Source organism: Cavia porcellus, unplaced genomic scaffold, assembly GCF_034190915.1.
Source record: "Cavia porcellus strain 051 isolate PalLab524CR breed Dunkin Hartley unplaced genomic scaffold, mCavPor4.1 scaffold_22, whole genome shotgun sequence".
Taxonomy (NCBI): domain Eukaryota; kingdom Metazoa; phylum Chordata; class Mammalia; order Rodentia; family Caviidae; genus Cavia; species Cavia porcellus.
Window position 1 is genome coordinate 33,665,738 of NW_026947505.1, and position 13,783 is coordinate 33,679,520.

Sequence of the window (13,783 nt, forward strand, 5' to 3'; positions counted from 1 at the left end):
TGGTGAAAAGTGCCTGGCCTGCGTGACGCTGCCGGCGGACCTGGTAGACTGTCCCAACCCAGATCCCAGAGCCTGACGGTGGCCGGGAGGGGAGACGCGTAGGCTGCCTGGTCCGTAACTCCCTGGTGCGCAGCGGTGAGCGGGAACACCTAGCTGGCGCAATTCGATCAGGCTGTGGCTGACTGGGAGAGAAGCTGGGCCTCTTATATAAGCTTGCATATATAAGGAACAGAGAAGAAGAGGCAGAATGGGAAGAGGCAGCAAAAAGAAAGGCTCCTCAGCCCCCAATTCTGAGAAACAGGCAATAGCAGACACCGCACCAATACACATAAGGCACCATATAGAGAGCCTCATAGACCAATTCAGGAATGAAGTTATCAACGACCTGAAGCTAGAAGTATGCAGAATAGTTAGAGAAATGCTAAGTACCACCCAAGAAAAAACAGGTGGTGGAATGGAAGAACAGAAAAAAAGGGGAGAATTGTTTGATGGAGAAAACAGAGAAAGCATAGAATACGTGAAGCAGGTTCAAAGGGACTACCAAGATACTAAGAAGTCTATAGAAGACTGGCATAACAGCTTGAAAGAAACTAAGGACAGACTATCTGAACTGGAGGGCAGACTTGTAATATGGGAGAATGAAATGAAAAACTTCTTAAAAATAACAAAGAAACAAACAGCAATAATACAAAGACAAGAAGATGATAAGAGGATCCATAACTTAAGGATTAAGAACATAAAAGAAGAAGTAGGGACACAAACAAGTGAACTACAAAAGCTATTCACAGAAATAATCCAGGAGAATTTTCCTAATTTAGCAAAGGGTAAAGATACTCAGATGTATGAGGCATACAGGACCCCAGCTACCTACAACCCAAACAGAGAAACACCCAGGCATATAATAATAAAAATTCCAGAAATTCAATACAAGAACAGAATATTAAAAGCTGTAAGAGACAAGAAACAGACCACTTACAAGGGAACACCCATCAGAATTACAGCAGATTTCTCTGCACAAACCATCAAATCACGAAGAGCGTGGGGGGAAATAATTCAAGCATTGAAAGATAATAATCTCCAGCCAAGATTGAGATATCCTGCACAACTGTCCCTGGAAATTGATGGAAAAACAAGGTGCTTCCAGGATAAAGAGGAACTGGGGGAATTTGCAACCACCAATTCAACTCTACAGAGAGTATTGCAGGATATTCTAAAAAAAGAAAAATACAAAGAATCCAGAAATAATGGCAGAGAGGCCACAGCGAATGGAGCAGAGAACAAAATGAAGAAGACAAACTGACAGCTACTGACAGAAAAAGAGCTTAACAGAAATGAGGCAGAGAAGATTGGATGATAGGAACAGCTATTTTGGAGAAAAATGACATCTTAATAGGTAATACTGATTTAGTATCATCTTGTTTTGAAGTCTCATCTAGCTTTTGTCCTCCTGTCTCCAATGGTCTAAATAGGCTGTATCTTATTGGATTTTATTATGTATGATAGTATAAGCAAAAACCTTTTAAAGACAAGGAGATTATACAGAAACCATTGTTCATTTTCTGTTAGTCGATTCTAAATACTCTGTAATGCTGTCATTCTCTTGAATGGTTTTACATTGTTTTGATATACTTAATGCTACAGTATACGAAGTTGTACTCAAGGATTTCAAAGAAAGAAACAATATGGTAACTACTTTTAGGTTAGGATTATCTGGTGGTGAAACACTATTCTGCTTAAATGGTTATGCTTTGATCTGCGCTGCTTCGTTGTTATGCCCTCTTTTATCTCAATCTCCACTCCATTATTTACTTTTTTATCTTTATCCTTTTAATTAAAGAAAAAAAATAGCAGGATATATTATAGTAACCCACTTTGACTTTTCATTACCTTGATTTAAAGCCCTGTATTACTCTCACCATCTGGTTTTTAACTGATGTTCCCCTATTCTGTTTTGCTGGATAGTACCAGGTTCGAAAGTTTAGGCATCAGCTGTGAAGATAATGAGATTCATTATGACGCCCATTCTTGTTGACTTTTATCTACTTTTGAAGACCTACAATGTCTCCAATGTTTTGGTTTTGTCGGTTTTATTCTTTACTGTTTTGTTCAATTGTATTATAACTAATGATATAGGCAATTCTATTAGAGATAGCAGGAGGCATTATGGTAACCATTGTTGATCACCTTGTATTATGTTTTTACATTATCTATAATGTCCACCCTTTTGACTTGACTGATTCTGTTCTGTTATGTCACATTTGGTTTTACTCTCTTCCAAAAAAGTAATAAGAACCGTGGGAGCAATGAAACCCAAAATGTGTAATAGTCATGGTACAAAAGAGAGGAAAAGAAAGTGCTCCAAACTATATAACTGCATGTATATTTAAGTGTATAAGATAGAAAATGATATCACAGAGTTTTATTGGATCAATGAACAGAACTGTTTGCAGTATCATTGATGGAATGTCCACTTTACAAGCTTTAATTTTGTGACTTGAACAATTATTTCTAAGATGACAATATGTAATCCATTAACTAGTGATTTCCTACTGTTCATTTTTTTTCTGTAAATCTGTATAACTTGTACCCTTTCCCTGCTTTTTTTTTCTTTTCTCCTTAAATAAAATTAAAAAAAAAAATAAATTGAAAGAAACAAACTCAGTCTAAACTTCCTAAGGTTCTTAAAAACGCAATGAGCTAGGGTCGCTCCTTCTTATCTGTAAATGGGTCCTGATCCTCCCTTTTGCCTATAAAATGGATCTTTTCTTTATGCCTTGGCTACTGCTCTGCAATCTGTCAATGGCAATCATCCTTCCCCTGCAGAAAGGACCATCACCTTCCACCTGTAAATCAAACCCCTTCTTTCCACAGATTCATAAATTCCACAGATTTTTACCCCCAAAGCTTCCTGAATTTATCCAGCCCCAGGTCACAATGTGTCTCTCTGCCTCTTGAAGATCCACATCCTATTTTCTTTGAGTATATACCTTAAAATTCTGCCTAGTAAACCTCTTTATGTTTCGTACTAACACAACCTGAAAATTCTTTTTCTATGATTAGAGTCTTTGGCCTTACAACCTCCTGCACGTCTGGGGTGAGCTAAGATTCCCCATCTCCACGGTGGGAGACATCCTCAAACTCTTTCCGGTGACAAAACTACTGGAAATTCTTTATTCCATCTCATTCTAAACTTGCCCTGAAGCCAGGCACACTGCGAGCTTGCAATCGACCTGCCCTGTTCCCTTGGGGATTCCTTTGTCTCCTTCCCTCTATTAGGTCTCTATTTTTACTTTCTACACGTCCTGTCATAGTTGCTCTGGTATTGTTGCACATACATCAACTTTACTTATGAACAAGAGCTTGGATGAGTAAACACTTTTGATTAGGTGACAATTTTCTCCAAAAGATTATCATCCAGAACTTTCAGGTATAGCCCTACTGTTTTATTACCTTCAAATGTTGTTGTCATCTCGACTCCTTAAGCTGTATGTAGAGTCTGTTCTCATCTTCCCTGGAAGCTTGTGGGAGCTTCTTTTTCTCTCCTAAAATTCCATCCTTTTCCAACGCTGCACATTACTTGGGTGCATGTACGGTGCTGAAAACACAGTGTGACCTGTAGTCTGAAAGGTGTTAACAGATTATCTTGACTTAATTAGTTGTTTATTTCCTATTCTCTACATTCTTTGTGGTGTTTACATATACATATGCAAGTATATGATACATACATAGATGAGTTACATACCACATACATGTGATTGGTTTCAGAGAACGGGTCTTTAATTTTCTTATACTTTCTCTTTTCTTTTCATGTTGGCCTTTTTTGTTCTATTTGTAATTAGATTTCCATAAATGTATCTTAACAATGATTTAGGTAAAGTTTTTCCCTTCTGTATCAGTCAGCTGTTCTGAGCCCTGTCCTTCCCTCCCCACCCAGAGGTTCCTAAACATGCTGGCACCCGCGCTGCTTCTTAGTTCCAGTGGCTCAGGTGGGAGCCTTCTCTATTGAGTCAGTTTCTGCCCTTTTATTTGATTTCTAATTTTTAAAATGTTGTTATTTCTCCACTCCTGTTCTCTTTGTCCTTGTGGTTTTAAACCTTAACAGAAATATTTCTGCTGGCATTTTATTGGAGTTTTAGGACAGAGGGAAAGCAAATATATGTGTTTAATATTCCATTGTTACAAAGAGATACAGACCAAGGCGGTCTGAATGCTTCTCTCTACTACCCTAAAACTTCACGCAGTTTTCTTCTAGCTGGGCCCGTGATCTCCCCGTCTCTCCTTCTTCTCCCTCTCTCTCTTCCCTCCTTCCTTTCCCTTCTTTTGCCCTTCTTTCCTTCCTTCCTTCCTTACCTCCTTTGTATGTGGACACATTCAGTTTTATTGCAACAAAGCAAATTGTGCAACTTTTAACATTTAAACTTAGCATCATCTTTCCTTTCCAGTTACAACAAAAGAGAATATTTTAAAGTAAATGAAAAAATTATGTTACAGATTTGTTAATTCCAAATAAGATCTTACCGGTTTTACTGATTCTCCATTTGACTGGCAGAACTCATCATTAGGAGAGAACTTTATTTCCAAAATGTAATTATAAATTTCAAGATCGTCTGTTGAACATCACAATTACACATGCCAAAGGAGAAGCCATGTTGTCAAAATGTCCACTTAACCCACTCAAATGTCTCAAGCCTACCCTATGCTGACTTAAGAGATTTTTTTTTCTTAAACAAGAGAAAGAAGACGAATGCATGTTGGTAAATTCATATCCACATAGAGACAGGGGGCAATCTCTGAGCCCAATGTACAGAGAAAGGAAAAAAACTAGAATGCTGTGACTATGGCACAGAGGTTGAGCACCCTCCAGTTTCTGGCAGAGTGAAGGGAGCAAAAAGTTCCCCTACACATACACAGACACACACAGACACACACAGACACACAGACACACACACACACACACACACACACCCTCAGCACAGAAGTGTTGATTCCATCCAGTTTTTCTTGGGACAGTAAGGAATAAAAAGGAATTTAGAATGAAAGCTTACAGTGATTCTTTATGCACCATATTCTGCTCGAGCTATCTCCCTACCAAAATAAGTAGAGAACAACGGTGTTTAAGAGAGGAAATCTCAAGAATGGGGTGACTACACAGAGGAGGGTGTGCATGGGAGGCTATGACTTGCTCTCAGGGACTGGAAAAAAGTTTTTAAAAAAGAAAGAAGTTTGATATTCATCAGTGTTCGATTTACCTTCTCTTTCACCTCCCCTTCACGATCATCTTCTTCATCGGTTTCTTCCAATTCGTCCTTTCCCTCTTCCTCCTATTTATCTGCATCATCTGCTTCATCTTCCTCTGCCTCCCCTTCCTCATCATCCATATCAGGAGCCAGAGTTTTGCAATGGATTTGGCCCAATGTCCCCTTGATGACAGCTCTTCATCTGCACCCGCATCAGATGGCTCAGTGCACCAGGGAAAGAAGCGCTCATTTCCTCCTGCTGCCTCTTCCCGCTGGGTTTATTCTGCATTTGACTTGAGCATTTCCTCAAATCCTTTCCAGATTTTCATTGGATTTCAGTGAGCTTTGAAGATGGATCACCATTCTCATTCACATGAAAGTCTTTGGAGAAAACTTTATTTCAATGTAAGAATAAAAGTATATTTTATGAGCTGATTTTGTAACTTCAAATTTTGTCACTCTTATTTACTGTAGGAAACTTGAAATCAAAAACATTGTCCTTGACCCCTTGAGATCACAAAAGTGTCTTTCAAAAGGACTGGGAACCGTCCCTTCAAAATGCAGTCACCAGGGAAGACAGTTCTGCTGTCTTCCAGTCTCTGTGGATGGGCAGGAGGCTGGCTTCGATGGCACACCTGGCAAACACAGATGGCCCCACGCACTGACTCACTGTCCCGTGCTGCATCCTCGGACTTTCCCACTAGCTCACTCCAGGGTTTGAAAACTCTTGGCTTCTTTCAGCAGAATTCAATCCAGTCTTTCTTCCCTGTTGAAATCCTTTTCAATAAGACTTCCTCAACTCTACTCTGGTGTAGTTACTTTACGATAGACATGCGTTGTTGTTTTGAGAAATTCGCAATCTGCAACTGATAACCGCAAATATTTTATCTGAATGTGTATCACATTTTTTGATACTCAGTAAACATTTCTTGAGGATTTGTGTCGTATTTGTCCTACCCCAGGTGTTGAAGATGTAAAAATAAGCAATAAGTTCAGAAAAGAAACAGCCACACTCAAAAGCATGTGTTATAGTCACTGGGTTTGATTTCTTTATTTATAACCAAGGTGAAGTCTAACTTTATGATAGCCTACAAATCTCTGTCCTGGTCTGAAAATAACAGTTTGAACTACATGGTTTCTGAATTTCCTGTCTGACTCTTGGTTTCTGTAAAGATTTTGAAATAATTCAGCAAGTTATTTGGGGCAATTATGAAAATAACAAATTTTTTAATTTAGGCAAAATGTATTTGTCTATATGAATAGTTTATTTTAAATGGCAATAGAACTTGACAGAAAGGACACAGGACTCAACAAACCATCGCTAATTACCCTGAAAGTTACTTACAAATCAATATTTGAGCCTTATCCAAATTCTTAGTGATTTTTTTATGGCAGGATGTAGTTTCAAGGTCCAAAAAGTGTCCCTGGAGAATATTATGTTTTAGAGCTTAAAAAGTTCTTCTATAAATAGTTCAGCAAAGGGAAGAAAACAAGCCATCAGCAATCACTCTGACAGGGGATTTATCTAGCCGCCGAGTGCTGGACTCCAGTCCTCACTACTGTCAGCTTATAAAGGCAGCAGAATCATCATTCAAGTGGATTTAAGGGCCCATTGTGTGCAAAGACCTCTCAGGGTTAACCAGTTAAGATGGATTAGCACAAGTCTTTTTGCCTTCAGGGGTGCATGCACAGCAAAATGCAAGCACACGAAAAGATGATTCTCTCTCTCTCTCTCTCTCTCTCTCTCTCTCTCTCTCTCTCTCTCTCTTTCTCTGTCTCTCTCGCCTCTCTCTCTCTCTCTGGCTGCTGAGTTTGCCCCAGCAGTGGTGGTAAGCCATAGAGGACTCATTTCCTACTTATGTGACTGCAGACATGTTTAGTTAGCTTCTTTGATTCCCATGCAGTTATTAGAAGAATGAAATAGAATAAATTATGTGACATGCTGTGTAGTATATAAAATGTGTTCAATAAATATTAACTGATACTACTGATATTAAGGGCTAGTATTAGAAGTAGTAATTGAATTAGAGCTAGAATTTTAGACTATCTTGTATGTATCACAAGGGGTCAAAAGTGCCATCCTTTGCCACTTTGGCTAGGATTATTGTGAAGTAAAGATTTAGGATTTAGGAAAATCATGAGATTTGGGGAAATTCTTATGCAGGAGAGGAAAGAATAATCAGAATTTTGTCTGAGATCTAGTGTTCCTGAAATGCAACTTCCCAGTCAAACCACAGAACACAAAAAGTAATTTGAAAGATCATTTCCCTGGTTCTGTCATTTTTCCAATTCTTTCATGTCCCCAGTTCTTTCAAGGATGTTACATATTAATATCATCCTGAAGACTTAGAAATAAAGTGAATTCATCCAATGGAAGCACACATAAAGTGATTTGATGAGTTTAGCAGTCATTTTCTTAAAAAATGCTATAAAATTCTATGCATCTGTTTAAAAAAGATGAGGCTAATATATAACATGGAAGAATACATATGATTATTAATTCATACAAAAGAGAAAGTCTCAACATAGAATACCCACTTATTGTATTTTATTTTTGAATACCAGAGGCAAATGTTTAAATGTAAGACAAATCCTGGAGGTCTCTACATCAAACTGGAGAAGAGGTCACCTTTGAAGAATGAGATTTGAATTTAAGTCATAGGTAAGGGTAAGCTTTTACACTTTAATTTTATTGTTCAGATTTCTCCAACATACAACTGCTTCTCTGTCAGTTATGAAAAGTTTTTTCCTTACTTTTAGTTCAGATATGTTTCAAAGTATCAAGATATGAAAAAAGAAAGTAAATTCAACGATGCAAGTTGTGCATAGAAGAGGCATCTGGCGGCGAGAGGAGCTTCAGTGGTGGAAATAAATGAGTGTCAGTCATTTCTGGTGTCGTGGGAAGGGCAGAGTGATTGGAGAACATGCAGGCTGAAACAGTAGAGGCTGGCAGAAACCCAGAGACTGGCTGGAGCCTGGTGGGGCATCCAAAGGGAAAGGCCCAGGTGCTCTTGCAGAGCACACGTCTGCCTTTATGACGCCATCCTCCAGAGGAGGCAGAGCACCAGGATACTAGGTCCTGAGTCAGAGCCTCTCTCACCTCAGTAACAGGACTGGAGTTCCCCAGATGTCAGTCATGTTCATAGCATCTGCACATTATCTCTCCAGTTTATTTATTTTTATTCAATATTTATGGCTCTGTCCTGGTTCATATCTATGAAATAATCAATTTTAATGAGAGCTATATTTCCTATTTTACAGTATTTATTAAAATAGTTTTTTAAAACTTGAGTTTATATCTATCTAAAGTCACCACAGCATGTTTTGGGGAATTACTGCTTATACTGTATATGAAATATATGACATATGAGATTATTATTGAAACTATGATTACTGCTTTGGATAAAGTAGAACAAAGTAAAGACAATAAGTATCTGTGTTTAAAATGATGCTGATAATGCTGGAGAGGTAATCATTAATTGGCAAACTAATTATAGCACACTCTTCAGGAATGGAAGTTTGATCAGGGAAGATAAATGCCAATGAGTATGGTGAGGTAGTACTCTGTTGGAAGTTCAGGAAAAATCTCTAAACAACCCTCCTGCAGCACTGAGATTGACAGGAGCCAGATTGACAGCGGATTCAGAGGTTAGGCATATGTGGATGCCAGAGAAGAGTCCAGGAGAGAGCTGCTAAGGATGCTCATGGCCAACTGTGCTCCTGTACCTGGGAGGTCAGGGTCATCGTTGGTTAGCAAGGTCAGCATTCAGGAAGAAGGGCTGAACTCGATGAAGAAAAGGCCAGACAAGAAGACAAATGCTGGCAATCACCGGCATCTCAGTGTCAGTGTTCCACAGAGGGGAGGTGGCCTGCTTTCCTTGGACCAACTTTAGCTCAGACCAATATTGGAAGGACATTTTGGAAAGTGTAGCTCTGGTCGAGTCCATTTAACAGAGTATGAAGCCACTACACCATAAAGAGGATAAACCCCAATAGATAAGATTAAAGAAATAAGTGTAGAAGGAGAATCTGACTCCAGGTAAGATGAGGACTGTTCCTAAGTAAACAGTGTAAGCATGAGTCTGTAAGTAAAGAGCACAGAACTGGGTTGTCGTGGCTGCTGTTAAGGTGAGTCCTGTTTAGCTGTACCTTTTTTTAAAGCCTTCTTGAGTTTTCAAAAGACTTGTTAACCTCAACACAGTACAATCAAAAGCCAGTAGCTTCCATCACTTCCGCTGGCGGAATTTATGTTCACTGCCTGGCCCTGTAGGCTTGTGAGAATGTGTTCTAATGCAAACATGATGCCAAAGATGATACGTAAGAGTTCTTTCCTAAGTGCCTCAGTCACTTTTTGTATTACTAGATAAAACACCCAACATCCACAACTTTAATAGGAGAGGTTTATTTGGCTTATAGTTTTCAGCGGACTCAGTCCAAAGTCTGTTGGCTCCAAGGAACAAGAGTCTGGCAGAGGACACTTGCTCCTCCTACAGCAAGGGGGAAAGAGAGAGAAGGGAGGAGCTGGTAGCAAGGATACATCTTTTCAGGCCATGCCCCAGGCTCCTGACAGGACAACTAGCTACTAAATGAATGAATGAATGAATGAATGAATGGTCAATGTATGAATTCACTGATGAGCATGGAATACTGTGATCCAATTGCCTTCCAAACACATGAGACTTTTGGGGAAACATTTTAGAGCTAAACTGTAACTCAGTTGGGACAGAAAGCACGAATTGGCGGAGTATAGCTCCCTTTTTGTTAGTTGGTCTGAGTTTTGAGTATCAGTAGCTCTTAGAGGTCAGTGTAACTGCCTGGAGATATGAGGGCCAGTGCCTCTTAGTTCTTAGTTACTCATTCAACAGGATCCATTGTGTGCTTATGTGCTAAGCCCTGTCTCTGGGCCTGAAAATGCAGCAGTGAATGCAGTAGATCATGTTTCTGTTCTTCTGATGCTCACATTCCTGAGCAAAGAATGGAAAACAGGAAGTAGTCAATATAGACATATACATCATATGGGAGGGAGGGAAGAATCATGAATGGAAAGCAGGGTATTGTCTTAGAAAGGGACTGGGGATGCTTTCTCAAATAAGTCAGCTGGGGCAGGTCTCTTTAAGGAGAGAGCTAATGAAAGAAAGAGCCACACAGCATTCTGGGAAAAGAGTCACAAGAACAGCATGTGCAAAGGCCCAGGGCCAGAAAATTCCTCACAAGTTGGAGCAGCCACACAAGATAAATGTGACTAGAAAGCAAGAGCCAAGAGGAACAAGCGACGAGACGAGGTCAGACACTAACATAAAGGTTTCAATTTTAATTTCATGGAAACCAAACCGCCCAACATTTCTGGGGCAGTAAAGTAGCCCCCTCTGAACATGTATGAGGGTGTTGGATCTGCTTCTGTCCAGTCAAAGCTGACCAGAGTTTTGTGTGTAGTTACACTGGGACAAATAAATAAAGCTTGAGATGAAAATTTGGGTGTTTACTTAGCTTTTGGCTGGATAAAACATTGGAGAATTGAAAAAGTTTAACTTTTGCTAGATAACTTAGTGTGTTTTACAACCATGCCCTGCAATTGGGGTCTCAGTCTCTGGCATTTCAGATGAAATCTAGTGTGGCTCCACTGGTTATCTAGAGCCCAGAAGCAGCTGGAGCCTGAGCATCACATCAGCTCCCTGGCGCCCTCTTTGGAAGGCAGTAGCAGATGGATACGGAAGGGGTTGCCTCTCTGATGGCCTCTGAACTGACAAGTTTCTCGGCCACCGTGGAAGTGATTTGTTAACTCAAGAGTGGCCTGTCAGCAGCGGGCTGTGCTAGTGTAATTTCAACTTCAGCTTCCATTTCATGGCCAAAGGCCAGTTCTCGTTGCCATAAAATGTTAGAGCTGGACCAAAACAGTTTAGAGAACTTCAAATCCTGTAGATGATCAAACTGCTCTGAAGAGCCATAAAATTCCACAGAGGTGACTCGGGGACACTCTGGAGAGATGTGAGGAGAAGCCACGGGGTGGGAGGGCCCTGTCCCTTCCATGCCTCCCCCACCGCTTCCATCTATGTTAGGTTAGGAATTTATGCAAGATTTTCCTTGCAGAAAAAGTTTTCAACAAAAACTGAGTATGTGTTATGGGGGACTGAGGATAAATTTCAAATATGCTGGACAGTCTTTCAAAACATGGCCTCTTGTCACTTACTGCTTAAAAGCAATGTTATTTAATAAGCACTTGTTTGTGCTAGGCATTCCTCTCAACTTTTCACAATCATTACCTTATTAATTCTCCAATAACCTTGTGAAGTAGGCGTTATGGTCCTATGAATGAGGAAATTATGGCTTAGTGAGATCTAATACTCTTTTCATGTTTTACTGCTAATTGGAAGTCAAGATCTGAACTCAGGCCAACTCATCTGTCCCGCTGGCCTCAACCTCTAACCTATACACTCTCTGATAAAAGAAATCTATTGGTAAAGTTTTGAGGGTTTTTTTTCAACCATTCAAAGGCATTTCGTAAAACATTTGGAATAGTTTGTCCATTTGAGGTGCCGTAACAAAATATCACAAACTGGGTGGCTTAAATGACAGAAATTTATCTTCTCACATATATGAATGTTGAGCAGTCCAAGAAATGGGCACTGGTTACTTGGGTTCTTGGTAAGGCCCTCTTCCTGGTTTGCAGTGGCCATCTTTCCCTCTCCACGTGCCTTTTCCTTGATTCACATATGTGGAGAGGAAATGAGCTTCTGTATTTTCTTAAAATGCCACCATACTACTACACTGAGGACCCACCTTCATGGTCACATTCAGCTTTTACTGCTTCTTCACAAGGTTTTCACCAACCATTGTCAGATTGGGGGTTAGAACTTCAACACATAAATTTTGGAGGGACAAAAGATTCAGCTCTTAGCCACCAATATAATGGCAACATCTACAGAACTTCTAATATTTAATTTAACGTATCTTTATGTAGTGCTTACTGTAATCAGAGCATTAGTCTGTGTTTTTACAAATATTAAATCGTTGGATACTTCCAATAGCCCCAAGAGATATTTACTATCAACATACTTAATTTGTAGATGAATAAAACTGACAGAAAAGCTAAGTAATTTGGCTCCACCAGCAGAGCAGGGATTTGGGCTTGTAGCCTATTCAGGGAATCGGGCTTCTTTCTGACACATGGCTCGAGCTCTGCTTCCAGGATGACCATGAAAGGGGAAAATGTGAGGTGGTTTGTGGGCATGGCTGGCTTCCTCTCACATTCCATTGGCTAGAACTCAGTCACATGACCACACCTAACTGCAAGGGAGCATGGGAAATGCCATCCAACTGTGTGCCCATGAAAAACTTAAGTAAATATTCCATCCTTTTCCCTGCAGAGAAAGGCAGAATAAGTCTTCTATAAGAAAATATACTCTACTTAGAGAAAAAGAATTCAATTATTTATCTTTAAATTTTAAGAAAAATTACACATCAGGAAGTCTAAATGGCAATAAGTAGTGAATTTAGCTAATGCATGTTCTGAGTAGCCAGATATCCAGAGTAGCCATTATCCAGCACAGGTTGCTTGTGCCTGTGCTGTGTAAGGTTATATATAAAACAATCCACTCCCCTTCCTTTTCCTTTCTTCCCTCTCTATATAAACTTGCACCACACCTCCCAGCATCACTGCTAACTCTCCCAACCCTTCCACCTTTCCTTTTTATTTTTATTTCCTTCTAACTTGTTTTCTACGTGAAACCAGGCAGGCTCATCACAGTCTTCAGCTTGCCAGGAAGTCCCCTCTCTTTGGCTGTCCTTGATCTGTTTCCTGGGGCAGAAAGAGGGTTGGGAACAGAGCAGAGTCTGTGTTACCTTAACCCTGACACTTTGATTTTTAAGAAAAATTACACATCCAGGAAGTCTAAATGACAATAAGTGGCTAGGATGTTCAGCGGGCTAGGGACAGCTTTGTGCTCTGGGCCTCAGTTTCCCCATTGGTTACGGTTCCAGTTTATCCCTGATGATCTCATCATATCAGAAGGAAGAAGTCCCTGGGTTAGTGGAGGAATCACAGAGGAAAGGGTAAAAGAACAGGGGCTGAAACCAAGTCTGCCTAGGGGTGAGTCGGCTGTACCCCAGAAGCTGAAAGAAGAAAGCAATGACTCCTGACCTAGAGAAACCTAGAAAGGCCTTGAAAATCAGTGGGTTCCTCCCTGCACCTACACACACAACCCCAGAGCAGAGCAGGGAGCACATGGGCCTGCGAAGGGAAGATGCTGTAAGGCTCACTGTTGCTAATCTCTGGTATCTGAGCAAGCACCTAAATCTCTCAGGCTGTGCTGGGGTCTACTGTTCTTTAAGAACTTGGGGCCACTGCTACCAGACATACTTATTTTTTAAAAGAAAAGCAAAGTCAAGACTTTTAATTTAATATGTAGATACCTATTTTAAATCCTTTTTAAAAAACTCTAAAAGTCAAAAGCAACATGTGTATGGGCTAAAAGGACCTAAGCGGGCAGTATAGAGCAGTCTCTGTCAAATGCAGGATAGGCAGCGCTTCATTTTCTCACCCTTGTGAA